This window comes from Haemaphysalis longicornis, unplaced genomic scaffold, assembly GCF_048455015.1.
Source record: "Haemaphysalis longicornis isolate Haplotype H1 unplaced genomic scaffold, Haemaphysalis longicornis Haplotype H1 scaffold_4, whole genome shotgun sequence".
Taxonomy (NCBI): Eukaryota; Metazoa; Arthropoda; class Arachnida; order Ixodida; family Ixodidae; genus Haemaphysalis; species Haemaphysalis longicornis.
In genome coordinates this window covers 84,045,504-84,072,127 of record NW_027526361.1, presented here as the reverse complement: position 1 = coordinate 84,072,127, position 26,624 = coordinate 84,045,504, and the positions used below count along the sequence as shown (strand labels likewise).

At 46.0% G+C, this 26,624-nt stretch overlaps 1 long non-coding RNA gene across 1 annotated transcript in view; it reads left to right on the top strand.

The window, feature by feature from the left end:
- Positions 1 to 25,287, top strand: part of LOC144180416 (uncharacterized) — a 244,510-nt gene extending 219,223 nt beyond the window's left edge. The window contains exons 2-3 of the long non-coding RNA XR_013324409.1: positions 25,044 to 25,119; positions 25,191 to 25,287. This is a non-coding gene — a long non-coding RNA (uncharacterized LOC144180416). The remainder of the gene's footprint in view (positions 1 to 25,043; positions 25,120 to 25,190) is intronic.
- Positions 25,288 to 26,624: the final 1,337 nt, after the last annotated feature.

Here is a 26,624-nt window from a genome sequence, read left to right as displayed (position 1 = left end):
CGAAACGTTTGTTTCTGCCCATTTGTATAAGCTTAAAGGAGACAACGACTCCATCCGACTAAGCGGCTCTCCGTATTGTGTGTAAACAAAGCCCGCCGCTTCATCTGTATGGTGACGTCAATATTTCGGGCCATATGGCACGTAATGCACTGTAGCGTATTGTGTGCGGCAGCTATGGGCACCTCAATTAGATCGTAGCTGAAACGAACCTAAGGGGGAGCAGCGTCCTCGTTGCGCAAGCTGGCGACTCGGGATACGCTAAACCTTCAATACACTGGCTCGAAAGAAATAGTAGAAGCTCCCTTTAGATAGCAGTTATTGGCTTCTCTCTTCTACGGAAATTCAGGGCCAAGAAGCCTTATTGCTGTGGCAGTATAAGCTGCCCCATATCAAAGTAGGAAAAACCTATCTAGGTAATCCCGACCCACTTTGTGAAAGTGACCGGGCGCATGACGAATCACGTCGAAATGATTTTGAGCAGACTGCTTCATTCCGGAAAGCATTTTTTTCACTACCTTGGAGTACAGAGTCGGGAAGGCAGCAATGTGTGTGGCAAGCAAGCTTTCATTTTTATTGGGCCGCTTCCCTCGAGGCTGAAAGCGATTATTGATCGACGGCCTCGTAGAAATAAACCCCAGAGCTCTCCACCGCCTCTCAATCGCCCTTTCCTTAACTTGCCCTTCAGCGTTTCTTGTTCCTTAGCTGCATTATTCCAGTGCAGGTGGTGACCTTGCGACGCTCGCCTTTATTTGTGGTGTCAGGCTTATTTGCATAAAGCTGCCGCCTTCACCAGGACTCTGCTCTTCAGCCACGCTTCCAACTAGGTGGAATTGCATAGCAACAGCGACGCATCGAAGATCAATTCAGTGCAGGAATTGAGGCGCCTACCCCCCATTTGTTCTTTGGAGGCTCTCTCACTTCCCCCGTCTGCTCATCGTGGGCTCAAGAAACTTTTTTCCTTCCCAGCGGCCACATTTTCACTCGCTGAATTGTCTCCGTCCTTCTTGACTGGTATATTTCAGCAAAGATAGAACATCGTACGCGTATCATTATATCCGTATGTGTTAACCTTCAATGTAAATGCTCTCTCCTTGGTCCTTAAGCTTTAGGGAGCTGTAGTGGAACAAAGTGCGGCGAATGGGTGCAAGGCTAATCCAGCTAGAGCTTACCAAAGAACCATCATCATCAAAATTCTTTTATCTCTACTACTGTGCTTGCCCTATGTTATGTTGGCTCGAGTAAGCAAAAGTTCTGCCTTAACTGTTTAGAACTGACTTTCTCGACGGGAGATATATAAATTTTGTAGTTTTGGGGTTCTTGGCGTTGAATGGTCTATGTTGCCGATTTTTTATTTTTTGTATCTGCGGCTCTGTACGCGTTATCGATCTGACCTGTCGCCAGTCGACGCGTCGCTGCGCTTTGCAATGAACGCTCCTTTTTAAGCGACGCTTACTACGCCAGGTAGGAACCCACGAAACGCCTGGTAGCAACCCCCTGACCTTCAAGCTCAACTAAGGTCAAGCAAGCGCCTTGTGCGGCTTCGCAGCGCTGACGAAGCCCCGTAAGCCCCGCTTAGCCCACCGACCAGAGCAATTCGCCGCACCGTTGGAAGCGCAAACCAACCGCGCTTCAGCCATTATAGTGGGCCAGGATCGGTGGGTTATAAATGGGGCCTATCAGTGCTGAAAATACCACAGCTTCGAGAACCACTTTGTGAGGACGATCCCACGGCATTGTCCATTGTGCAAATGATCACGCATCTCCTAACGTGTTCTTGAACAGAACCAAGCTCAGCTGCTAAATGAGCCCCGGCCCATGATGTCCCGCCTGCTTCGGTGCCAAGCCTTACAACGCTTCCATTTCTTGCGCAGTGAAAGCTCGTTTATTGAAACTTCACTAATTCAAATTCATGTATAATTCGAAATGTACTACAGTTAAAGCTCGTTAATTAGAACTCGGATAGCTCGAACTTCCGGTTAATTTGTGCTTACGCCCTGGTCCCGGCACAGCCCTGTATATTTCAATGCGGGAAAACTCCCGATAATTCGAAATCGTCGTTACCCACAACGGTTAATTCGAACTGTGATGTTCTGGTTTCCATCACTTTTTGTAGAAGAAGTCGGCCCAGAGTGATTACAGTGTGTCGCAAATCCAAACCAAACCAAATTTACTACAGGTTCAAAACAACGAAACACAAAAACAACAGCGTCGCGTGGGTGCTACGCTGTTGTTTCGCTTCTTATTTCACCTTATTTCGCTTCTACGGAGGGCACCATGCCACCGGCGCCGGGGCTCCGGAGCATGCCATTATTATTTACGAAACATTACTTACGAAATCACCTGCCACAAACGTGTAGTAGCGCCTAATCCGCGATAATGAGTCCAGAGGTGGCTTCTTTGTGTTCTGCCCGCTCACTGTGGTGCGATTTCCATTCATTCTAGCACCCGCCCGCTAATTGGAACACTGCTTAATTCTAACAATTTTATGGTCACCTTTTAGTTTGAATTAACGAGCTTTTAGTGTATTTGGTCCGTCCACGTCTCCGTAAAGTCAATGTATTAAGAAGCCCGTTAATTCCAGCCCGAGTTGATTGGGCAAAGATAATTCGAACTACGCCCCATCGCACAATCCCTTTGACGCCTGGCACACGGCTTCGGCAACGCCCTCACTGCCTACGCACGAGGCTGCGTAGAATAGAGAAGGAAAAATAGGCTCAAACCAATCTAAATCCAAAAACATCGGGCGTTTAGGAAGACGTATTCCTTGCGAGCTACGTCGACGAGGAAGCGAGTACAGAGGAGTGTGTGGTGCGCTGACAGATTAGCGTATTATATCTCGGGTTAGAAGCGCAAAACACGTCGCTGCCAACGGCGACAGGGACGACGAGGAGGAAGCATAGTGCGGTCGCCCGCTCAGAAGTCGTAGGCGGATGGAATTCCGCCGATCTGAAGAAGGTGAAGATGAGGATTTCCCCTACATTGGTTTGTGAGAGCAAAAAGTGCTAACTGTACTCCTCAGGGACAAAGGCAGGCCGCAATTACTGTATTTTTGAAGCATTGAAGTGTTTGCATGCCCTACTGCCACCTAATTGCAGTGCACTATTGTTGTCGTTTAGTTTAATTAGTTCAAACTTTCTCAATTCCAACTGAGAAGGCGCCCTCTTGCGGTTCGAATTGACCCGCTTTTACTGCATTGTAGACCTTTTGTGTGTGTCTTATGTATTTTTGTTTGCCATTAGGACAGCCGACAATTATGAGACCATATCTTGCTTCTGGGGCTACTAGTTTTGGGGCTTGGTTTGCCGTATGACTTTGTAAAATTATTTTATGCAGCACTTGACAGGCGCTTCAGTTGGAAACTCACAAATTTAAAATTATGGCTATTGATTAGGAAACTGATATAAAGTTCTATATTTAAAAAAAAATTATCATCCCTTCCTAAAGAAAGTTGAGAGGAGCGCGAAGCTAAAATGCGTCAACCGATCGTCAAAACTCCAAACACCGAAATCGCAATCGAAGAACGAATACATGCGGCGATTTCTCGCGCACTAACTAAACGCGTCCCCAAACGATGAAATGTATACCGACACGAGGTTTATGAAATCAAGGTGCACTGTTTCACACCTTCGTTATGATCGATGCGCTTATTGTCTTATACAGAACAGTTGCTTTTCGCGATTTTCAAGTAATCATTTTGACACAATGGAAGCCCGGATTTACGCATGCGCCGTGTGTGCAGAGATCTTATTAGAGATTTACAGTCGACCAACCGGTCTATAGGTCAATGCATTAGTTTTTTCACAAAACACCATCGGTCCAACCCAGCAAGCTTTTTCGCTTTAACAGCAGTCTGTTCAAAAGATCACGCGAATCGTAACATTTCCGTGAATCCCTAAGCGCTATGTGAAAACCAAGTGATATTAAGCAGCCGTTTCTGAGCAAGATGAAAAAAAACGTTAAAAATTACGCTAACGTATTTATTACACCCACGAACTAGTTCGTATATATTTTTTTGTCTTGCTGCTTATAATTCCAAACTGCGCATATTTGTCTAACACAAATTAAAATTTCTCCGGGGAATACAAAAGGAACGGGGAACTGTACCATCGGGTATTCCAATGTGTGCAACGTAGCATTGAACAAAACTTACTCCAATATTGATAAGGACGCCATAGTTAATGAGGACGTTCAAGGACACCAATAATAATAAGGACGCCACAAGATATGCAAAACGCTAGGGGTCCAGGGTGTCACAGATCCTATAGAATCCGTGTAGCTAGGTAGCTGTGTAGAAATTTTTGTATAGCTTAAGTCGTTCACTAAGCCAGGTGCTGACAGATGAGATATGGTTTACGCCGATATGAGTGAGCAAACCTTCGTACGCCCAGAGCCCAGGTAAACCACTCAGCCTTCCCCCTCGAAGTTCCCATTAAACAGTATGTTGTTTTTATGCTAGGCTGGATTTTCGTGTGCTGCCGTAGCAATCCATTATGCCGGAATTGGCTAAGTCGCGCAAAGCGGAAAAGCTACTAGCTATGCTCATTATTTTTTCACGTCTGGCCGAAGCACGTCGCGCCGCCCGGAACAGCTCTCAGTAATGAATATTAGAGCGCTAAGTTGGAGCCCGCCGGGCTTTAATCAAAAACCCAGGCGAGCGAGAGGCTCTCAGTTTACGGCTATGGCTGCCGAGGTGAATAAGCGAAAATGTATGTTGTCTTGGAAATTGAAAACGTGAATTTTTCTATCATGACGAGATACGCGTCCCTTGAAGTGTTTCCGTACCCGTGAGTAATTAGAATTAAAAATGGCACACTTAAAGGCTAGAAGTCACAAAAACCGAGGCGCGTAGACATAGAATACCAGCAATATACACAATGGGTGTGGTAAGCCGAACGCACTCCATTTCTGTTAACGTGCTAGCCTTGCTACCTGGTATGGGCAGCTGAATAGACAGTTAAGCTTTTGTGACATCTTAACATCCTTGACTAAAACGTCTACGCTTTCATTGCAATAGCTTCATTTTACGTGAAGTTTACCGCCTGATACCAGGGCTTGTTTACAATTCCTTTCCGTATGCTTTCGTAGGCTTTCTCTTCTCGTGTTATTAGTCGTTTCACAAGATGATGACGTAACCCGTGTAAAGATTGTCTTACATAAATTAAGTCTCGGCAGGCTTAATTGTTGCCGTGTGCCTCTATCGCTAAAGTAGAGGGAGAAAAGCAAACGAGCAAGAAAGTGACAGAGAGGTGAACGACATTCACGTTTACCCAGCCTAAACGTAGGTCGGCGAAAAGAATCTCCGTTTTTCGGCTACAAAACAACGCTGACAGCTCTTAACCCACACTCGCAACGATCAATGTATACCGAAAAAGGAATGAAACAGATGCGTACACAAGCGTTTGTGTACATTGTTGTTAAGTCTTCTTTCCCGCACACCTTAGCCTTATGCGGCAGTGCACTCTTCACAGGTGAAAAGGCATCGACCTGTATGAGCCTTTTAATGCCTAGCATTTAATGCCTAGCCAGGACTGTGTAACGCCCTGCATTTCAACAAAAATGCAGATTTGGCGGAAGTAACACCCATAATCGTTATGTCATATTAGCGTAAATGGAGATAATTGGACGGACAAAAATTTGAAAGTCCAAAAAGCAATTAAAATAGAACAAAACAGCGGGAATTGCGAACGGTTTAGCACCGTGACTTTCCACAAAAATGTTGATTTGGCGGAAGTAACACCTTTAATCGCTATAGTAGCGTGAATGGAGGTATTTGGTCGTACAAAAGTTTCAAAAACCACCACAAAAAGGCAAAAAAAGTAGCAAAAAAATTACGCCCACCTCCCCTCGCGAGAACCCTGTGTAGATGCGACGCATCGTGGGTTTCCCTCGGTGTTCCCGTTGGGTTAATTCTTCCCACCGCGTGAAACGTGCCGTGAACGCGTACGATGCATTTCCGTCTACTACGGGGTTCCCGCGAGGGGAGGTGGGCGTAATTTGTTGTTGTTAGTCTCCATTCAAAGCAGCGTTGGACATCGGAGCACCGGCCCTGGAACGACGGAGCGGAGCGGCGCAGGTACCGCGTTTTATACCGCCGCCTAACTGTGAGGGGAATGAGAGAGAGCAGCGCATGCGCATGCGTTAACCGAGCGCTAGCGCGCGCCGACGCACAGCTGGCATTGCGAGGAGCGAGCGCTAACTCGCAGATAACGCTGCGGTGAGAGCGGCGGAGACCGCAGCTGGCGCGGCGAGGAGAATGGGGGAGGGCGCGGACAACGACGACGCCGGATGGATGGAAGGATGCATGCATGCATGGACAAGGCGGGTGAATGAGATGCGTTGCATCTAATAGCGAACAGTGTAACGACCTGCCTTTACACAGAAGTGCAGATTTGGCGGAAGTGTTACCTTTAATCGTTTTAATGCCGTAAATGAATATAATGATGCGGTAGAACTTCTGAGAACCAGAAAATCAGAAAAATATAAATAGCGAAATTGGCGAACCGTGTAACGTCATGAATTTTCATAAAAGTGCAGCTATGGCGGAGGTAACAACATTATTCGTTGTAATAGCGTATATAGAGGTCATTGGTCGGACAGACTATAAAAACCAGAACAATTGGCTGTAAACAACTCACACTCAATACATGCGGCATAAGAATGCTACGAATTAGTAGACAATTCTCTGAATTTATGCACACTTTTTGAAGAACCCTTCACAAACTATTTCTAAAAATCATACTCTCCATTCGTATGCGCTTCCCTTTTATTAGAAGCGGATGAACTAAACTAAAACAAAATATCATAAATATCAACATAACGCATAATACTCATCTTCTGGTTAGCAGCGCCACAGTTGTAAACCAAGGGGTTCATTCCGCTTGGCTGATGCCTAACGTACGCGAAACAATTGATTTCGCGCGCATACATTTGGCCCAAAATTTTGCGTGGACGATGATTGTATGCACTTGTCCTATCGCCAGTTCACGACGTGTGTGGGGCTCAAACTATGTTTGGCTACTGCAAAATTCCCTCACGCCACTGCTTGATATTCACGGGAGCTTTACAAACTTTTGTTACAGAACAAAGGCTATCGAGCTCAGCCCGAAAATAGTTGGCGCAGTTTCAAGATCCCAAGATCCTCAGGTGGCAATATTAATCCGGAGCCCTCCACTATGGCGCGCCTCAACGCCTGCGTTGCCTCGGCGCGTCAAGCCCTGCAATCAATCAATCAATCAATTAATCAATCAATCAATCAATCAATCAATCAATCAATCAATCAATCAATCAATCAATCAATTGATCAATCTATCAATCCATCAATCAATCAACCATTCAAAACCATCTGCGAGTTTAAGTTCGAACTCAGGCTTTTAAAACTTCGCCAAGGGCGGCCAACATTCCAGTGAAAATAAATATTGATTCACTGATTGATTAAAATCATCGGTGCAACAGTTTTGCCTCTGAATATCAGGAAAGTTCTAAAAAGCGATTTTTCAGGGAATCTTCCAGTAAAACAATCTCACTGTCTTGGAGGGAGCATTGGTGCAAGGAAACATCTAGGGATTGATTGAATACACTTTTTTTAAACCTGCAGAACTAACGCTGACGTCTAGACGCTAGCGCTCGGCGATCGAGCCTAGATCATCCTCGAGGGGACGGCTGGGCCGTCCCTTCATGGTCCCCAATCGGGGTCCTCCGAGGCCTGCCTAGCCATTGCCTCTCGGACCTGCTGGATGGCCCAGAGGAATTTTAGATGCAGAGCATCTGATTCACTCGCCTTGTCCCTCCGGCGTCGTCGTCGTCGTTGTCGTCGGCGTTGTCCACCCCTCCCCCATTCTCCTCGCCGCGCCAGCTGTGCTCTCCGCCGCTCACCCCCTTTCCTCTCCGATAGCGAACACTGTCTCGCGAGGGGCATTGGATTGGATTCGATTGGATTGGATTGGATTGGATTGGATTGGCTTGGCTTGGCCTGGATTGAATTGGATTTTGATTGGATTGGATTAAAGTGGATTGTGTTGCGTCATAGCCGCGGCACGTTGCGTCATAGCCGCGGCAGACGCGCTGGGGCCGGCGCATGTGCAGTACTCTCTCTTCCGCGGTTTCCTCTCCTTCGGGCGCGCTGCGCATATAACCGCTGTGCCGTTCTCCGGCGAAGCAACATCCACGCTTGGCTCAAACACGTACAGTCCTCGCCGCTTTACAAGTACGCCAACGTCGTCATCGACTGGGACCGGCTTACGCAGTCCCCTCAACGTTATGCGCGCTATAAAACGCGGTCCCTTCGCCGCTGCTCCTATGCGTCGCATCTACACAGGGGTTCCCGCGAAGGGAGGTGGGAGGTTTTGTTGTAGCCACAGTGTTTTAGTCCAAGATTTAATTACGCAGGGGTTTGTATTGTTGGCTATATTTACCCGTGTAAGAAAAAAAGCGTTGGACCTTACTACTAGCTAGACATACACGTCAACTCCTTTGATGCTTGTACTAGAAGTGGGTATATTGCAGCGCGTTAAATTGCCCACGAAAACAAAGAAAAAGCTTGGTTCTTTAAAGTCTTTTTTTGTCTTGACAATAATGTTATCAATTTTACCGCAAGCTTCAAATCAGTAATATAGATATAAGGAAAACCGATGTGTCACTGAGCACTCCACAGCCCCTTCCTAGAACCTTCTCCATCGCGTCATAGAATCCTGTTTGTGAGATGGCTGCCGCCGACCGCAGCCACCAGCAAGAAACAATATCGGGCGATTGTTGGTGGGACTCCAGTTTTATTTGATCCTATAAGTTCAATGCCAACGCACAGATAACAGACTGGATTTATTGCGGGCCCATAATACGTCTCACCTGCTTATAATACATCACTGCAGCGCGCACTTTGAATGCTTTTCAATATAACCTGCGTTGTTATTTCGTTCGAAAACTTCATTTACTGCTCCGATGGCGCTGAGTAAGCTACCAAAACTTTGTTCTTTCAAATTGAAAAACTTTGTGTTTTTTCTTCATGGCCACCATTTAACTACGCCCTTGCGAAATTTCGCGAACCTTCTTTTGTTGCTATCCTAATTCATACTCCCAACTTTGGCTTCTCCAACGATTACCATGAGCACCAGGTGTTTCATATGCACCAGTCCCATTTACTCATTTTTTTTTCGTTTTCCTTGCTGCCGGACGTTTCGTTACTTCAAACGAGAACTAAAGGCACCCAGAAATCTTTCTTGTTTCTCATGTCCTAATGCAACCTGTATTTTTGTTCATGTGTAGATGCATCTGTTTTTCATACTGGACCATGCGATCCAGGACTTATCTCTTCTATTCCGTTGCCCGCGCTAAACACCGGCAAACGCGGTTTAGTCGTTTACTGTTCCAGACACACCCGGTTAATGTGGCCATGCACCAAATGTAGCTCAGTGGGTTTCCGGACCCCCACCAGGGGAGGGCGCAGTGCGGGACGTTGGTGCTATAGGTGGCGCTCGCATCCCCGCGTTAGCTTCTCAGTTGGTCCGCCACCCCACACGTGCTGCCGGCTTCGATCCGAAAAGATGAGGCCGCCACTGCCTCTGCGGACAACATCGTAGCCGCGCAGACCCCAACGCGCGAGCTGCGCTCGCCAGCAGACATTCTCTTTGAATTATCTGCGGCGGGGAGGAAGGCAATGACGGCACTTGGACCATAACCCCAACTGAGCACCAGCGATCTCGCGTGGGCATATTCATAGCAGTGGTGTTTCAGTGGTGCAGTGTTGCGAGCGGCGTCTCGTCATGCTTCGAAGGACAACGGTGACCAAGTCATGCTCATGCTTTACGTGCTGTCCCCCAACAGCGACGTACATCAAATCTCGGCGACTGTACTTACGTGGGGCCTAGATGATGATGTGCTAGTTTTAAGCAACATAAGCAACTTTCCTCGAATGTTTCTGGTTTGAAGTGCGGGAAGGCTTCAAATGAAGTGTCATTCTAGGTACTATGAGCTTAGTAGATCATAATGCTTAAAGAACGAATGTTTAGAATAATTTTGACGTGGTATGCGAGATTATTGGTTAGCAATACAGGGCAGAAGGAAAGGAAGGTGTGGTAGAGATATTGCGTGTAGCACACCGTGTGAAAGTAAAGTGGTATTTTAGGTGGTTTACTGATTTCGACCTGGAGATGTACAAAAGGGGAGAGGCGTTGGCTGTTGTAGAAGTTGATGAGAAGCAGTAGAGACACTAACGCTCGTCCGAAGAATGCTCATACAGAGAAAACGCTATGGTCTGCTGTTGTTGTTTTTTTCTTTTCTTGTGAACTTTTAAGCATGGCATGAGGAATCCATCAAGCGATTACCAGTTTACACCTCTTACCACAGCAAATGACACCGGTTTACCATTATATTGCTCCTCCTATTCCCATATTAGGCAAGGCAGCCTTAGGAAATTTTTATATGGTAAGTGTTTTTACTAAGATGCAATTTTACCACAAACCATATGATATGTCAGGAGCCAGCAAAAAAACGGTGTGTCCGTCACGGAGCCGCAGCCTAATTTTATCGCGTTCTATGCACCCCTCCAGGTCACCTACAGGCCAAGAATATACAGCATTTAAGTCTGTGGAGGTGTGAAGACACAACCCCTTATGAATTTCGTTTATGATACCGGCATTTATGGTATTGAGGAGGAATATTTTATTCTAATACTTGCGGTAGTACCCAGCGATGCCCTGGTGGGCCACAGCACCAATGACGCCAAAGAGTATAACACGTGTTCTGTTATTTCTTATTTTGCATAACTGAGTAGTTCACAGTGAAGATGTACGCAATTATGATCTACCGCCGGCTGTCCATACATGGGCTCCTGACGGAGGGGTGTGGTGATGGGAAATGCCTGGAACTCGTGTTTGACTGGAACTATTCGTAAACCAATTGTACTAAGACGATGCGCTATCGACTACTTGCCCATAGGAAGTGTCACTTCAGTAGGTATGAAGGATACCAATCGGTCACAGTTTTATGATAAATAGCATAGGTCTTCCGGTAGTCGCGCGGTTGAAAAAAGTATCAACAGATGGAGGGTGCTATGCGAACGAGGCAAAATTGAACTCACCTCTACGTCGGGAAGGGCGTAACATAAAAATTCCAGCCGGCCTTTTTAAACGCGTTTCAGGACAAAATCGTGAAATTGTTATTTTGAGAACTGTACCGACAGCATCTGCAAGAAAAAAAATTGGATGTATCACCGCGCTATATAGATTTTGAGGAATATGTAAAAATACACATTTTTCCAGAAGCATGGTTGTCGCTATTAGGCGGGAGGTATTAATGTATTAAAACGGTGTTTAGATACCTGCATAAGCTATCTATATATAAAAAAACAAGTTTGAAATCTGAACTGGCCTCCGATAAAAAAGATCTAAAATTTCTTTCGGGCGCTTCTCGCTTTCTTCCTGGTGTAATTATGAAAAAATTGAGGAATATTGAGCTCGTACGCCATCATGACAATAGGGTCATAAAATATGAAGCAGTTTGAAGATGCAGTTTCGCTTGGCGTTTACATCACCTGCGAGGCCTTTTCGGCTCGTCAGGCGTGTCGTTAAAAAATTATTTTCTCACTTTTACCAGCTTCGCAGGGCCAAATCCTTAAGGTGGGTTTTGTAAATTATACGAGGTACCTTTATCAGTAATTGAATAAATCCATCGGTGAAACATTTATTGAAGAATCTTTCAAAACGCCCATTTTGTTCTGTAATGCATAATTGCCCCAATTGTGTTGGTTAGGGCGAAACCGTAAAACTGCTTTTTAGATATTCTTAAGAGCTACACATATCAGCCAAAAGCACTTGGATATTCGAACAGGTGAGCGAGATAATTACGAATTTAGGAAAACAAAGTTTCCGTTTTTTCTCGGGTAGGATTGGAATTTCCGAATATCTAGCCTTAGTGAGCCCTACGCCATGACACAAATGTACTCCCGAAATTTCAATTCTGTAGGTCTTGTAGTAGTTGTTGTATGTATATACAGTGGGTGAGCCTGTCGGTCAGTGGGGCACTTATTTTTGTTGGTATAGACTGCACACGGCGTTTCAGCAGGCACTTTGAGTAAATCGTAAAGGTGGCATATAGGCAGGGAGGTGGAAGATATTTTTCTGTAAGTTAATTAGCCGCCTAACTAACTAGCATGTCATGTATACCTACTGACGTCTGCCACATCTATCCCTTTGCTCCCAAAGAAATTTTTTTGTGTGTTTAAGATGCACACTTTTTTCAACCTTTGAATGTGTTTGCTGAAAGACTGCGTGCACACCTGGCTTTTAGATAACACGTGCCTGTGGTCTCAAAAAGCAAACCCTCAAGCTCACATCTTTAGCGTGAGCACTGTGGATAACAAGTGTCATCTAGCTCCTGCTCCAAAGACACAGTGTCAGTCGCCAAGTTCATCTTTTTTTTTTCTCAGGTCTCTATAAAGTAGAAAGGTGGTGGATCGTTTATCCACTCTCTAGATGGCCCCCCAAAAACACTCTTTGTGGCTCCTGAACGGCTCCAATTGCACACCCCGATCATGGTCGTATTAGAGTGTCCTCGTGACAACTTCAACTGTGTATACCGTGCTAAGTGAACCCTCAGAGTGCAGTGAAGACTTTATATGAACCATCTTGCCCTACCCTTTCTCTCATGTCCCCCAACAGAGCCTATTGGCCTCCTCCTATAATAAAGTCATTCATTCATTCATTTCCTTCTCACCCGCCACAGTGGCTCAGTGGCTACGGAGTGCTGATTATCCCAAGGACGCGGCTTGGATCCCGCCCGAAGTGGCTGCTTTCCAGGTAGAGGCGAAAACTGAAGACAACGTCTGTCGAGATTTAAGCGCACGTTAAAGTACCGCAGTTAGCTGAAATTAATCTGGAGCCCCCTGCTACGGCACGCCTCACAGACCAGGTGGGGCTGAGGCACTTAACCCCAAAATGAATTAAATCAATTCTCAGTCAGATGCTGAGAAATGAGAACAGTCTTTGATAAAACTTACGAGGTTAGCCAGGTTAATAAACGTACCTAGATTACTACGCCAGTTGGATGCAAAAAAGACAACGAACGTGATGATGATGATGATGATGATGATAACGACAATGGCGATGATATTGGTTCTTTCGCATAGTTATTTAGAAACACCGGCCCAGCCCTACTCTTCCAAGGAAAGTCCGTAGAGCTTTGGTAGAACGGTATGCGGGTTTACGACTCGATCAGTTGACTAAAACGTCACTCAATTGCAGAATTTTATTTTAAGTTCACATAATTGGCACTAAGCGCTGACAGAGTATGTAGACACAGGATTATTCAATGACTTTACAAGAAACATACTCAGTTCCTGGGCGCCTATTACGCCTATTATCGGACCTAATACCTTCAAGCAAGCAATGGCAACAGATGTGGCCAGGCATGGTGTAAAGGTAAGTAATACACCTTCTCCGTTGGCGTTTCCGACAGCTCGCCATTTGAGGACCTAACGAGTTTCTCTCAATACAACACATTCGCATTACCTTACTTTTTGCGCGCACATTAAAGGTCGACTTGTTGGTGAGCGTACCAGGCTAACAGGGTAATTTGATAGGTAAGTGTTTTGCACACCTCAAAGGCTAGTGATAAGGAATGCAAGTTGCTTAAAACATTATCCGAAAACTGTGCATCACTATCGGCGCTAACCATAAATACTAATATATAGTAGAGGGAAACTGGCGCTACGCTCTAGGCGAGCGGAATTTCAGTTATCGTGCCACCCCGTCTCTTGGTAGGAATGGTCTAGTTATCCTTGGCATGGCTCTTCAACATGCTCTAAAGTTGCCTATAGTTGCCAAAAAAATATTATTATAACGGAATATTTAATTTGCTTTGATTATATAAACGTAGTGCTCCAAAGATTTATTTAGAAGCTTCATGCATCAAGTCTTCATGTAAGTAGGTCGAATGGAACTGTATTGCAATCACTGAAGTAGTAAGCACCATAATTTACAGCTTCAACACGCGAAAAGTACATGGACAAAGAAGTCATGGACTAATTTGTATTAAACTTAGGATTCGCAATAATATTTTCCCGATGCATCTGCTGCAAAAACGAGCTAAAGAAGGATAAAAAATGTTATCCCTTTTTGTTGATTTTGGCTTCAAAAGCGAAAAGAATGAAGGGAGCATTCACTAACGCGTAAGCCGTGAAGGTAGCGAAGCAGTATGCTACTTTCACGATCATCAGGACAGTTTAAATCGACGATTGCAGCCTATTTGCTTCTTCTTCGCCGCCGCAACTACCTTTACTCCGTCATTGTTGCTATAAGTGTCAGCTTCCTTCATTTGTTTTTAAGTGACAACTGTTAAACATCACCTTGGAGCTGTGTACGCCATGACGTGTATTCCTCGTTCCAAACAAGTGTGGCCATGATTACGGTGAACGCGGGAGATTTTTTTGGCCAATCTTGTCCAATCGCCCTAAGTGGGTACGCTTAGCTTGACAAACGTGAGCAGGTGACTCTGGGCGGTCGTCGCGAGGCCTGCGCTCACGTGCTCGTGCTCGGCGATTTCTTGGTATTTTTGACTGCGGACGCAAAAAAAATACGATTTGATAAACATCTTTGCTATTAAAAAATTTTGCGGCTAGAGAAGTAAAGTATGAGAGGAACGTTGCTACCTGCTGTGGTGGCGCCCAGGAAGGCGTGTGATTGCAGCGACAAGATTTCCATCTAGTATATGGGGTCTTGCGCTTATATCGTACAAGAGCTGAAAAAAACGCTGTTTCCGCGTTATGTAGTCGGCAGCAGCAGTCACAAACAGCTGGTGTTCTCCGCAATAATCATCATCCTCCTTAACGCCATGCCGGGAAGATGACGATGGGCGAAGTACATGAGCGCGTGCTCGTGGAGCAAGTTAACTGTGATTTCAGTCTTTGGACAGCAACGAACATGTTCTTCTCATTAAAAGCCCTCTCTTGTTCCTTTTAACAGCGGTTGCGTCTGGGAAATATTAGTATGAACCTTCAGTTTTGCACAAATGAGTCAATGACTTCTTTCTCCGTGTACTTTTCGTGCTCTGAAGCTGTAAATCTCTGGTGCTTACTAGTTCAGGGATTGCTATCTAGTTCCCTTTGACCTACTTACACGATGATTTTCCCAGCATGCATCGCCTTATTTCAACCTCGGCCTCCTAAAGAACGCGAGACATTTGTTCAATTACGAGGCCCACAGTTAAAAACGAGCCAGGTTTGGCTTTCCGACAGCGCACATACCCGCGCGGAAGGATCTCATCGTTGATATCTGTCAGGGCGGCATGCATGCCTGCATGCGCTCTGTGCGGTGTTCTTCATGTGAGTCTCTCAGCTGAGTTTCGTTGCTGCAGATACACCTATAAAATTAAAACAAGGGACAAGGGAAGATGCTTAAACAAATGAATACTGAAAGCTGGTGATTCCAAAAATTTTCTTTTGCAGCAGCAAAATGAAAAAAATAAACGCAGAGAATGCAGTATCAATGACAAAAAATAAGAAAGACTACAGAAGAGAAAAAAAACCTTTATTGCAACTTTTTCCTCTCCTGCTTTCAACGCATAATACAAGGCTCAACTCTTTCCTTACCACCAACTATATATATACCGCGCACCCCCATCGAGGCTAGACCGGCTTACCTAACCTAAACAATGCTTGGTGTGTATGAGCTTAGGGTAATGAACGTATGGTTGGTGCACGTCCGGCAGCTGTGCTAAATTGCACGGCTGACTGTTAATTTATGAGTACAGCCGCAGGATGGGCTAAGCTGTAATGGATGCGCGCTCTACACCCAGCGTTAACATTCCAAAAAAAAGTTCACCCGAGCATATCGCATGAAATTTTATGACATAACAATTGTATGACATGACAATTGTATTGTATGACAACAAAGTCTCTCCGGCTGCACACTTTGGCAAATCCAGTGCTTTTTTCTTTTTCCCCGACCAACTGCGCATACCTGGGGGAAGCCAAGCATATTTTCGTATCTTTCCTGAATAGCCCGCTGCATTGCGTCGAGAGCACGACAGCTCCCAAAGAGACAATGTTCTAGCCTTGCATTTGGCAGGTGTCCGAAAAACGTTTATTACTTCATAATATTTGACCACAAAACCGATGTATTTTTCGCATTGAAGTCAGAATTTCAGGCTGTCTTTGACAGAGTACAAGCTTTATATTTTATATTATTTACCCAACGTTACATGGTATCGCATTTATTGTTTGGGCGGAAACGCCGTCACCATATAACATAAAATCTTACGGGGCCATGAAAAGCTGAAGCAACATTTGGAACCGGAGACGAAACACCTGTATAACAGAAGATAAAAGTATTTGCCCAACCTAAAGAATAGTAAGGCCTTTATTATTATATATTGTTCAGTAATAGTAACAGGACAAAAGAAAAAACAGGCACATTTGCCCCCCCCCCTCCTCTCCTTATCAGTCATTTGCGATAAGACAAGCATTAAGACAAGGCCGCAGCATCATTTTGAGAAAATACGCGTAGAATTGGGAAAGGTTTGTGGCTGATTTTTTTAACGGGAAAGAGTTACTTCGCTAGGGTGGCGAAAGCGCAGACCCAGCTGGCGTCCGGAAAACTCTTCCACACAAGCCGACACGCGCCGCACATAAATTATGTTATCTAGTTAAGAAAAACCACGCTTAGACTGGAGTTCAGCCTGAGAATGCGAGTCGACAGCATATTGGCTTACACACCACCGCACGCAGTCGCCACGCGGAACAAGCCGTTTTAACAACTGTAAATATGAACGAAATAATGTGAATAATTGTTCGCAACAACAACTCCCCAGTTTGGTAAGAACGTTACGCCGTAATGGCAGGTAATAAGAAATAACACAACGCTTATGGCATAACCGAGAAAAGGGCTGCGCCGGGAGGAAGACAGAACATAGGGGGATGTTCCCTTTATCAGCTGCATAAACCCACACCGTGGGAAGGCGCCGCTCGCTGATAAAGTCCAACGGGAAACGGCCCAGCCCGTCTCCTGGGGCCAATGCAGCAGCGGGATGAAGGTTAGGATAAGAAAAAAAGAATTCAGACATACAATGTTAGGAAAAGGGGGGGGGGGGGGGGTGCGTGCTGTTGCGTTATTTGTTCGGTTGGATTGCGAGATGTCGCCCTGGGATATAGGAGTGCCGACAGCATCGCTAATGCTGCTTATTCCTTTTGCTGTGGTGGCTTCCTTTAAACCTTAGACATGGAGAAAAATATAAAGCGGCCCCCTGCTGCCCATCAAATAAAGGCGGCGGAAGGCCACGGAAGTCGCCGAGAGCACAAGCGAAGTACTGGTAGAAATTGTGTCGCCTTTATGTCCCGGTAAAAGAGAGAAGCTATAGCCCTGTATTCTTGGCGTGAACGGAATTGTAACGTTGCATGGTTAGCTGTTCGTGATGTATTTTTTGGTAGTGTCTTTTCTGACCGCGACCGTGAGAATTACCGTCAGAAATTTCTGGCGGCAGTCGTCTCTGATTGGCTAATTTCGTCATCCAGAGATTATTCGGGACAAATGTACCCCGAAAACTCGTCCCTACAGCTGCTCCTGTGGCGCTGTGGTGTACCACCTGCTGTGAAAAAGGAAGGCTCAGGTTCGAGTAGGGCAGGGGGGAAGTGCTTTTCTTTTTTTAAGGACGATAGTCTTTCTTGGGCTACTTATAAACCCAGAAATTTTGGTCTGCATGAATGTCTGTCTGTCTGTCTGTCTGTCCGTCCGTCCGTCTGTCCGTCTGTGACTCGATTCAGCCACCCTGCCAAAGTAAAATGCATACTGCGCAATAGTCTTATATACTCACAGCCAAATGTGAGCGTCTAGGCCCGGTTTATATGTTCATACTTGTCAACTTTGCTGAACATGAACAAGACATTACGCAAATATAGGACCGAAAATAATACACAATGGATATTTACAGTGTTCCTTTTTTTTAAAAAAATCATGTATGCATGGTTTTTTGATAGCAAATGATAATCTACATCTACTGAAGAAAACCGCCGCCTGCTGTTGCCCGCGCCACCTCCTGGCCGCATATGAGAAATCACGCGGAACAGCAACGAAAGGTTCCACTAGCTTGGCTGAACGTTCTGCTTGGAACGCACGTGGAGCGCGGCAACGCGCCTCTATAAACCTTAAAGTCGGCCGCCTCGATTCAGGCCGGCCTCCGCCGTACTGCAGCGCTGGCATCGAGGAACCCGGCCTGTAGAAGTGTAACGCGGTAAATTCAAATCGCCTTGAGCAAACCTTTAGTGTGTTTACCTTGAGATGAGCACGACAGAACAGGAACAGCATGAGAGGTGAGCGGGAAAGCAAAGGGGTGCATTTCCTTGGCAAATTGGTACAAAGCCTATCGTCGTTTGACGACATTTGCAACGAAAGGAGCAGATACGCCGCCAATTGTTATGCCCGAAATTTTTGAAGTTTTCCCTATTCGTAATTTTGTTAATGCTTTTTTTTATTCTGGCTATTAATATATCAAGCGATCGAAGCACAGCACTTCTAGATTGGATTAGGTTGGATTAGGTTTAATGTAGGTTGTGTTCTGTGTCGTTGGGTGGGTTATGTTAGGTTCGTTGCAGTTGTGCTAAATTTGGGTGGGTTCTGATATGTTCGATAGGACACAGTATTCTGGACAGAATAGGTAAGGTTACGTTAGGTTAGGTTTTGTTATGGTTACGTTAAGAGTTAACATTCAGCGAATTTTAGACCAGCCAGCGTTTAGGGAAACTGCCGGGAGAATAGGCGCAGCCTAATTTTTTTCGCTTTATTTCCTGTCTCGCTTACACTAGCTATAAATTATTGCATTTTTATACTGAATTTATCGTTCCCATGACGAAGTGCTTGCATTGCCTTCGCGACTTCAAGGCAGAAACAAAAAGAAACAAAAAAAAATGAAAGTGGTTTAAAAGAATTCAGTGCCTCCCTTTCATCCTACGTTGAAGTTGAAGTTGAGAGAGAGAGAGAGAGAGAGAGAGAAAACGTTTATTGAAACAACAGGGACGGGGTAGGGGAGAAACGACGCCAGCGCCATCTCTCGCCCCCGCCGCGGATCCTCCCGCGGCGAAGTGTGAGGAGGTGGCGCCGCTCGTCGGCACCCCAGCAAAGAAAGAACTGAAACTAAAGCTTGGCAAACTGTTCGCATGGCGACGCAGTGAAACTTCCCCCTCGCGAGGGGCAGGATCAAATGGAGAGTATTTCCGGGGGCGCACGACGTTAAGTAGTTTGCGTTACGTTAATGTTGTTGCACTTGTGGCAACTGCTGACGAGAGAGCGCTCGTCAGCAGTAATTTGAATGAGTCAACTATATAAGGCGCGTTCGTAGCGTCCCATTCTGTGTCGGCTTTGTGGCGCAGTGGGCAGAGCCCCATGTACATTGCGTTCCGCCCGCAGGGTCGAGGGATCGAAACCTGGCGCCGGATAGTATTCTCTTTTATATAGTGTAGGGGGAGGGGTGCGAACAACGACGGTGCGGACTACGACGGGACAACGCGGGTGACATCTTGAGTTACTTAAATGCTCTGCATTTAAAAGAGTTAGGAGCTGTGGGCAGCCATTCTATTCCGGTAGGCCGCGTGCCGTGGCTGCCATCCTCGCCCGAGAGATCAGAGCCTCCTGGTCTTCGAGCTGGCAGCTCTGCAACGCGCAGTCCCACTGCTCAAAGGTAGGGGATCTGGGTGGTGGAGGGCTGGTGGGGCACGTCCAGACGAGATGAGCTGTGGTGTTAGGCTCATCGCATTGGGGGCAGTTAAGTGGGTAGTTAGTATGGGATATGTGGTGGAGATGGGGGTTACTGTAATAAGTGTTGGTTTGAAGTCGGCGCCAAATGCGGGCGTCAGCGGTAGAAAGGTGAGGGTGAGGAGGCGGAAAGGTGCGTAGGGTTGCTCTGTAGTGGTAGAGGATGTCAGTGTAGGTTTGGGAGAGGGGCGTAAGGGAGTTTGTAATACTGGCTGAATAATTGTTGGCCTCTTCTGGGAATGCCCGGTGAAAAAGAGCTCGGGTGGTGGCGTGTGCCACCTCGTTCCCAGGGAGGGAAGTATGGCTTGGTGTCCACACTAAGCTGGCATGAGGGAGCGTGGGGCATTGAGAAAGAATGGCCTGGGTAAGAGCCGAGACTCGTCCGAGTGCAAAACGACGGCAGGCAGCTTGTGAGTCAGACATTATTGTTATGCTAGGACTCATGGCTTGGGTCATTGCGAGGGCAATGGCTGCTTCTTCAGCCGTGGTAGTTGACGCTGGGCAGACAGTTACCGAGGTGAGTAAGACATTGTCGAAGCAGGCAACAGTAGCGACGTGAGTTGGTCGTTGAGGATAGGGAGAGGCGTCCGTATAGAGGGTGGTCGGGTCGCTGCCGTATTTTCTGATGAGGAGGCGTGTACGATGCTGACGACGGCCGGCGTTGTATGAGGGTGCATATGACGCGGAATGGGGAGGACATGGATGTTGCGTCGCATTGATGGAGGTATGCGTTGTGGCGAGTCCGGAGCTTGTACCACCTTCTGGCCTAACGTTTTGAGCAGATGATGACCGGCGGGTGTGAGTTGTAAGCGTCGTAGTTGGTTTTGGAGATGGGCCTCAATAATTTCCGAGAGGGTGTTATGTCGACCCAGTTTCAATAAGCGGTCGGTAGAAGTGATGGTAGGCAGGCTGAAGGCTGTCTTATAAGATTTGCGTCTTAGGACATCAATCTTGGCATGTTCTTGTGGTTTTAAGGTAAGATAGGGTGCCCCGTAGGTGATGCGGGTGATCAGCATTGCTTGAATGATGCGGCAGTTGTCTGCTTCCTTGAGTCCGTGTCGGCGAGAGCATATTCGTTTAATTAGGTGTGTAAGTTGGGAGACTGTTTGCATAAGTTTGGGGAGGTACGCGGCCCCGGAGCCGTCGTAGTGGTAGTGGACTCCTAGTATGCGGAAGGTCTTGACGATGGGGAGTGCTTGCCCGTTGAGAGTGAGTGATGGGTCGGGGGTAGGGTTTGGTGGGCGGCCGCGGGTTAGTGCTCGGAGGACGAGGAAGGCGGATTTCGATGGGGCGCAGCAGAGACCACAGGTCTGGAGATATTGGAACGTAGTGTCAACTGCCTGTTGAAGACTGTCTTGCTGTTGTCCAGAGAGCCTGTGTTGAGCCATATGGTAAGGTCGTCTGCATATAAGGCGTGCGACACGTGGGGAATTTGTTCAAGTTGTGTCGGGAGTCCCATTAGCGCTACATTGAAAAGTAGTGGTGAGACAACCGAGCCTTTGGGAGTGCCCTTTGCCGGTGTGTGAAAGGTCTCTGTCTGGTGAGGGCCGATGTGGAGATTGGCAGGGCTGGGGAGATGAACATCAGAAAGGAAAATTTCTACGATAATTCCCAGGGCAGTGCTTTGCTTTTTGAGGCTAGAGCAGGTTGCCTGCGAACTAAGAGTTTTGTGGGGAAGTATTCACAAAATGATGGGGTATGTGTGGTCTGCGGAAAAGAAACAGAAACTATGCGGCACATAGTGTTAGAATGTGAGGGTATCTATCCAAATCTACATGAAGGGAATATTGGGCTTTCAGAAGCCCTAGGATTTAAGGGTATCAGAGAGGAAGTTAACTTCAAGGCTGTCGAGGGGACGAAAAGAAGATTAGAATGCTGGTGGACGAAAAGCAGAGAGGGCAATATTGCCTAGGACAGTTACTACCTGTAACAGGGAAAAGAAAGTATTTCGGGCCTAATAAGCTTTAGGGCCTGCCATAAGCAGCGCTAGTAATAAACCAAGAGTGTAAAACATGGTTATATTAGTCCTTTTTGGTAAGATGACATGTCATCACCCCGCTTCAAAGGGGAAACCAATAGGAACCATTATCATCATCAGCAGCAGTTCGATCTGTCGAAATGCTATCACGTAGTTATATGTGGCAGATCCGCAGCCCGTGGTTTGAAGTTGGCAGAGAATGGCAGTGTGAGTGACGTTATCGAAGGCGCCTTGTATATCGAGAGCAAGGACGGAACTGGGATGTACTTTGCTAAGGTAGTCGAGAACCCTTTCTTTGAGTTGGACGTGGACGTCTTGCGCCGAGAGGTGACAACGGAACCCGAACATGGTGTAAGGTAACCGGTTGGTGTCTTCAAGGAAGTCCGTCAGACGGCGAGTCACCAGATGTTCAAAAAGTTCGCCCTCACAGGATGTGAGGGAGATCGGTCGTAAGTTGTCAAAAGTGATGGGTTTGTGGGGCTTTGGAAGTAAAGTCGAAGTTGAAGTTAATTTCACCACAACGCTTCTTTAACGCAAAAGAAGCTAGAACTCGTAAATGCAGAGAAGTATTGCCGTGTAATTACGCACGGCGAACAATGTAGTCCTTCACATTCCACCAAGCATTCTCCATACTCCAAGATTAACGCCGGCGATTATTTTTTCACCAGCCTGTTTCGTAAGCGAGCGTTATTTGAGCACAAAGAACTAAACAGTAAGTTTTCGAAACTTCCATTCTCTGTGCTAGTATAAGATGCCAGCGTGTTGATATCTGGGAAACGGGTGCTATACTAGAAAGAAACGAGCAATTATTTTGCGGACGAAGACCCAAACGTCAAGTTTAGTTGTCTGTGGGGTTCTGATGAGCCCGTTGGTATACGTACTAGTTTCAATACCTTCAATGAAACAGTACATTCAATAAAACAGTTGTAACACCGAACAATTTATTTTTGCGTTGTTTTCATAAATGTGCGGAATAAGGTGAAGGGATAGGGTTTTCTAGTTTACAAGATTTATTGTAGCCATAGTCACTACTAAGATATTGTGGCCGTTTTATTCTGGCGAATCTATTGTGGCCAAGTCATGATAAAGGGGGTAGAAGATGGTGGAGAGGTTTGTTTGTTTGTTTGTTGCCTGAGTGCGCGTCGCTTTTCTCTTTTTCCTTTGTAACCATTACGCGAATGAACACAATCAGACTACTGGCAATAAAAATTTGATTGAAACAGTTATCCGGATAAAAATATCTGACCTCGAATCTGAATCACGGTATATTTAAAGAAAAATTGCACCGTTACACTCTTGTTCCCGTTTGATGGATTGATTGATTGATCGATTGATCAATTGATTGATTGATTGATTGATTGATTGATTGATTGATTGATTGATTGATTGATTGATTGATTGATTGATTGATTGATTGATTGATTGATTGATTGATTGATTTAACGCGCCGAAGCAACGCAGGCAATGAGACACGCAGTAGTGGAGGGCTCCGGATTAAGTTTGAACACCTGAGGATCTTTAACGTGTGCCCAAATCTCGTACACACGGCCGTTTTTGCTTTCCGCCGCCATCAGAAAAGCGGCCGCCTCGGCCTAAAATCGAACCCGCGTCCTCGTGCCCGGCAGGGGAACGCCTTAGCCACTGAGCCATCACGGCGGGTATGTTCCCGTTGGAGACCCTTAAAATGTGAGTTATCTATGAAGAGCCAAATTTCTGCGGTCATGTTTAATTCGTCAAACCAGAATGCTACATTGCGATCCCACCGTACACTACAAAACAATGAGAACGCGCATGACGCAGGTCATTGTTCTGAACAGGGGTACGCTTCAGTATTCAAGCATTTTAAACACTTTATGTGCAAGAAATTCAGTTGAGCAGACAGATCATTGAAGAGTATCACATAAAGAAATAATCCTGCCTTCTATTGCTCTGCATAGAAGTTAATTTCAATTTTCAACTACTCCGCTAATTAAAATAGGCAGCGGCTTAGCTCAACTAACCCTGGATATGCATAGTGAAAGCTTGGCTTAGCCTTGTTAAGGCTTGTATTCACTTGGTTAACTTTTGATTTAGCTCTGCACTATTCGTCCAAAGCCAAATTTAACTAGACGGATGAACTTAGAAACTTCGTAGGAAAATAGTTATCTAAGGCACCGGTAAGCAGGAGCCATGTGAGTGGCGTTTGTCGCGCAGTGAACACAAGCAAGCTGTGGATTATGATGACATGACGACGACGACGCCGACGACGATGATGATGATGCTGATTATGCTGATTATGAGTATGATGATAAAATTGAGTGTTTCGAGTTCAGTGCTGGGTTTACTGCTCTGTTGGATATTTGGAGCAATTCTAAGTTATGCATGACTACCTTGACCTCGGGTTCCGGGTAAGCGACGTACGACACGACGTCATACTTCTTGCCACCAATGAATAGTCTCAAGCGTCCAAAGCTCGTTAGCAGAATCTTGAATAGGCGTGCTCACCAGGATGATGTTTGACGCCCTTAAGTTAACATACAAGTATTATAAAGACAGCAAAGTATGTCACCAGAACGCCGACTTAATCCATACGGTTTAGAATTTCCCAATTACTTGCTGCCAAAATAGACACAAAACCTCATTAGAGTACTGGGAGAGAGGCCTGTCCAGCTCAGACGCTGCACAGCAGCTTGCGCTTCTTAGTAGGGCCAGGGCTGGCCTAATAGCTTCTGGGTTCTTGGAATTTAGATTCCACCCTTGATCTCTCCCCCTTTTCCTTCCCCCTTTCAAAAAATAAAGGTTACTGCAACTACTATTGTGGAGGAACTCTGGAACCCTGGGCATGAAACTTTAGATGAAGCAAGGGAAATGCGCGAACGTCTGTGCCAAGCGGATCTGCCATTGAGTGCATGAGGCCCAGTGTGAGCTGCGTGCGTTCTGTTAAGCACCGCTTACCTTAAATGTGCACCCAGTGACGCACTCGCGACGGCCGTTAACGTAAACGCAGTCGAATAATGACCTAAGGGCCGCAGAAACTGAAAGGTGGTCGCTGTGCTCACATGGAACTTTCCATGTTCAGTTTCGTTTCGATGATTTGTCGCGCGCGTCTTGAAACTTTACCTCCAAAACTCCTCCAAAATGTTTTTTCTAGTTATTTTCCCCGTCGCAAGCTGCACAATGTATTACTTTTTCTCTTTGCAGCAGTTTTGTACTGCAGAACCTCATTTAGCTGAATTCAATTCATGACGTTGTAAATTGCTGCATTTGAGTTGCAAATGTCTACTACAATCCATAACTTGTACTAACCGCAGCGCAACTGTGCATTCTCTCTTCTTTTTTCGTCCGGTGTATGACAGCGCTCACGATCGTCCGCCCGACTCCAGCAGATCCCAGCAGTGACACAGTTCCTGGCGGTTCGCTTAAGTCTCATCTGTGAGAGCTATACGCAATTGGATGCCGACGAAGTATAAGCGCTTAAATTTTTTTCTTCTTTTTTCCAACAGGCATGCGAATTGGACTGGCAGCAAAAATACCGCAGAAAAAGAACCTCAGCCGGCAACGGCTCGCCGATGCCTCACCACCTGGTTTTCTTGCTTCTCGGCAGTCCCTGCCAAGAACAGAGGAAATTTTTGCCAATAAAGTCTACGCTGACTCAGCCTACACTCCGGACGTCATCTCCAAATGGACCACGCATAGGCACCTTGCTAGTCCTAGGTGCCCCTACTGCGGCAGCAACAATACACCGAAGCTTTTCCACCTCATCTGGGCTTGTTCAGCTTTCTCAACTGACCGCGACCAGTTCCTTACAACGCATGCACCCCCGACGACTTCTGAAGAACATGCTTAACATGTCAGGAACAACCCCAAATTTTACAGAAAATTACAGAATTCGGTCTCAAAACAGGTCTCTATGAAGCTGTATGATGGCGGATCGTTCACCCACTTTCTAGATGACCCCCCCCCCCCCCCCAAAAAAAAAAACAGCCTTTGTGACTCCTGAACAGCTCCTATTGGATACCCCGATCATGGTCGTATTAGAGTGTCCTCGCCACAACTTCAACTGTGCATACCGTGCAAAGTGAACCCTCACAGTGCAGTGAAGACTTTATATGAACCATCTTCCACTACCCCTTTTTCCCATGCCACGTAACAGGGCCAATTGGCCTCCTACTATAATAAAGTCATCCATTCCAGTCCATATCTTCTTTTTTCTAATGATGCCTACAGACATGGAGTGGGTTTTAAGCTATATGTACTCAGCTTTCAGGTTAGTGGTCGCAATCATTTTAGATGGCTAAGAAAGCTTTAATGAAGATGACGATTTGTTGTTGAAAAAAATGGCACTCAGGGTCATGGTACCTTGGTGAGCATCTGAGTAGCATCCACTCTATGAGCTTAGGAGCAGGTAGCCAGTGGCTGGTACCAGGTAGAGATAGGTAGAGATAGGTTTTTCGTGTTAAGAGCAGCGCTTGAGTTTGAATAAGTATGGGTTGTGGAGTCATGCGCTGTCCGTGGACTGCCCTGATGTCCAGAAGTGCATAAAAGAGCGATGTCATGGTTTCTTTCCTCAAGAGAAAGTAAGTGAATAATACTACCGAAGCGCAAGTAACTACTTAAAAGACATTAAAGGACGCAATGTGAGTAAAGAAAGTATTGCCTTTATAAGTCTTGGCCACCAACCTTACATACCTACTTTTTCCGAAGATATAACGAGGTGTTATGCATACTGATTTATTTTTTTACAATTTGTTTGTTCGCTTGTGCGCTGGCCTTTTATTTCGTAAGTTTGCTTCCACCTTTCCTCTCGGCCATATGCATTGCCGAGCAGAACCTACTGAGGCTTTATATTTTTTGCATTATTTTTGGTCGCGCCAGGGTGTTTTTTACTTGTTCGTAGAAGTAATGAGGTTCGTTGTTTACTCTTACCGGCGTGTTAT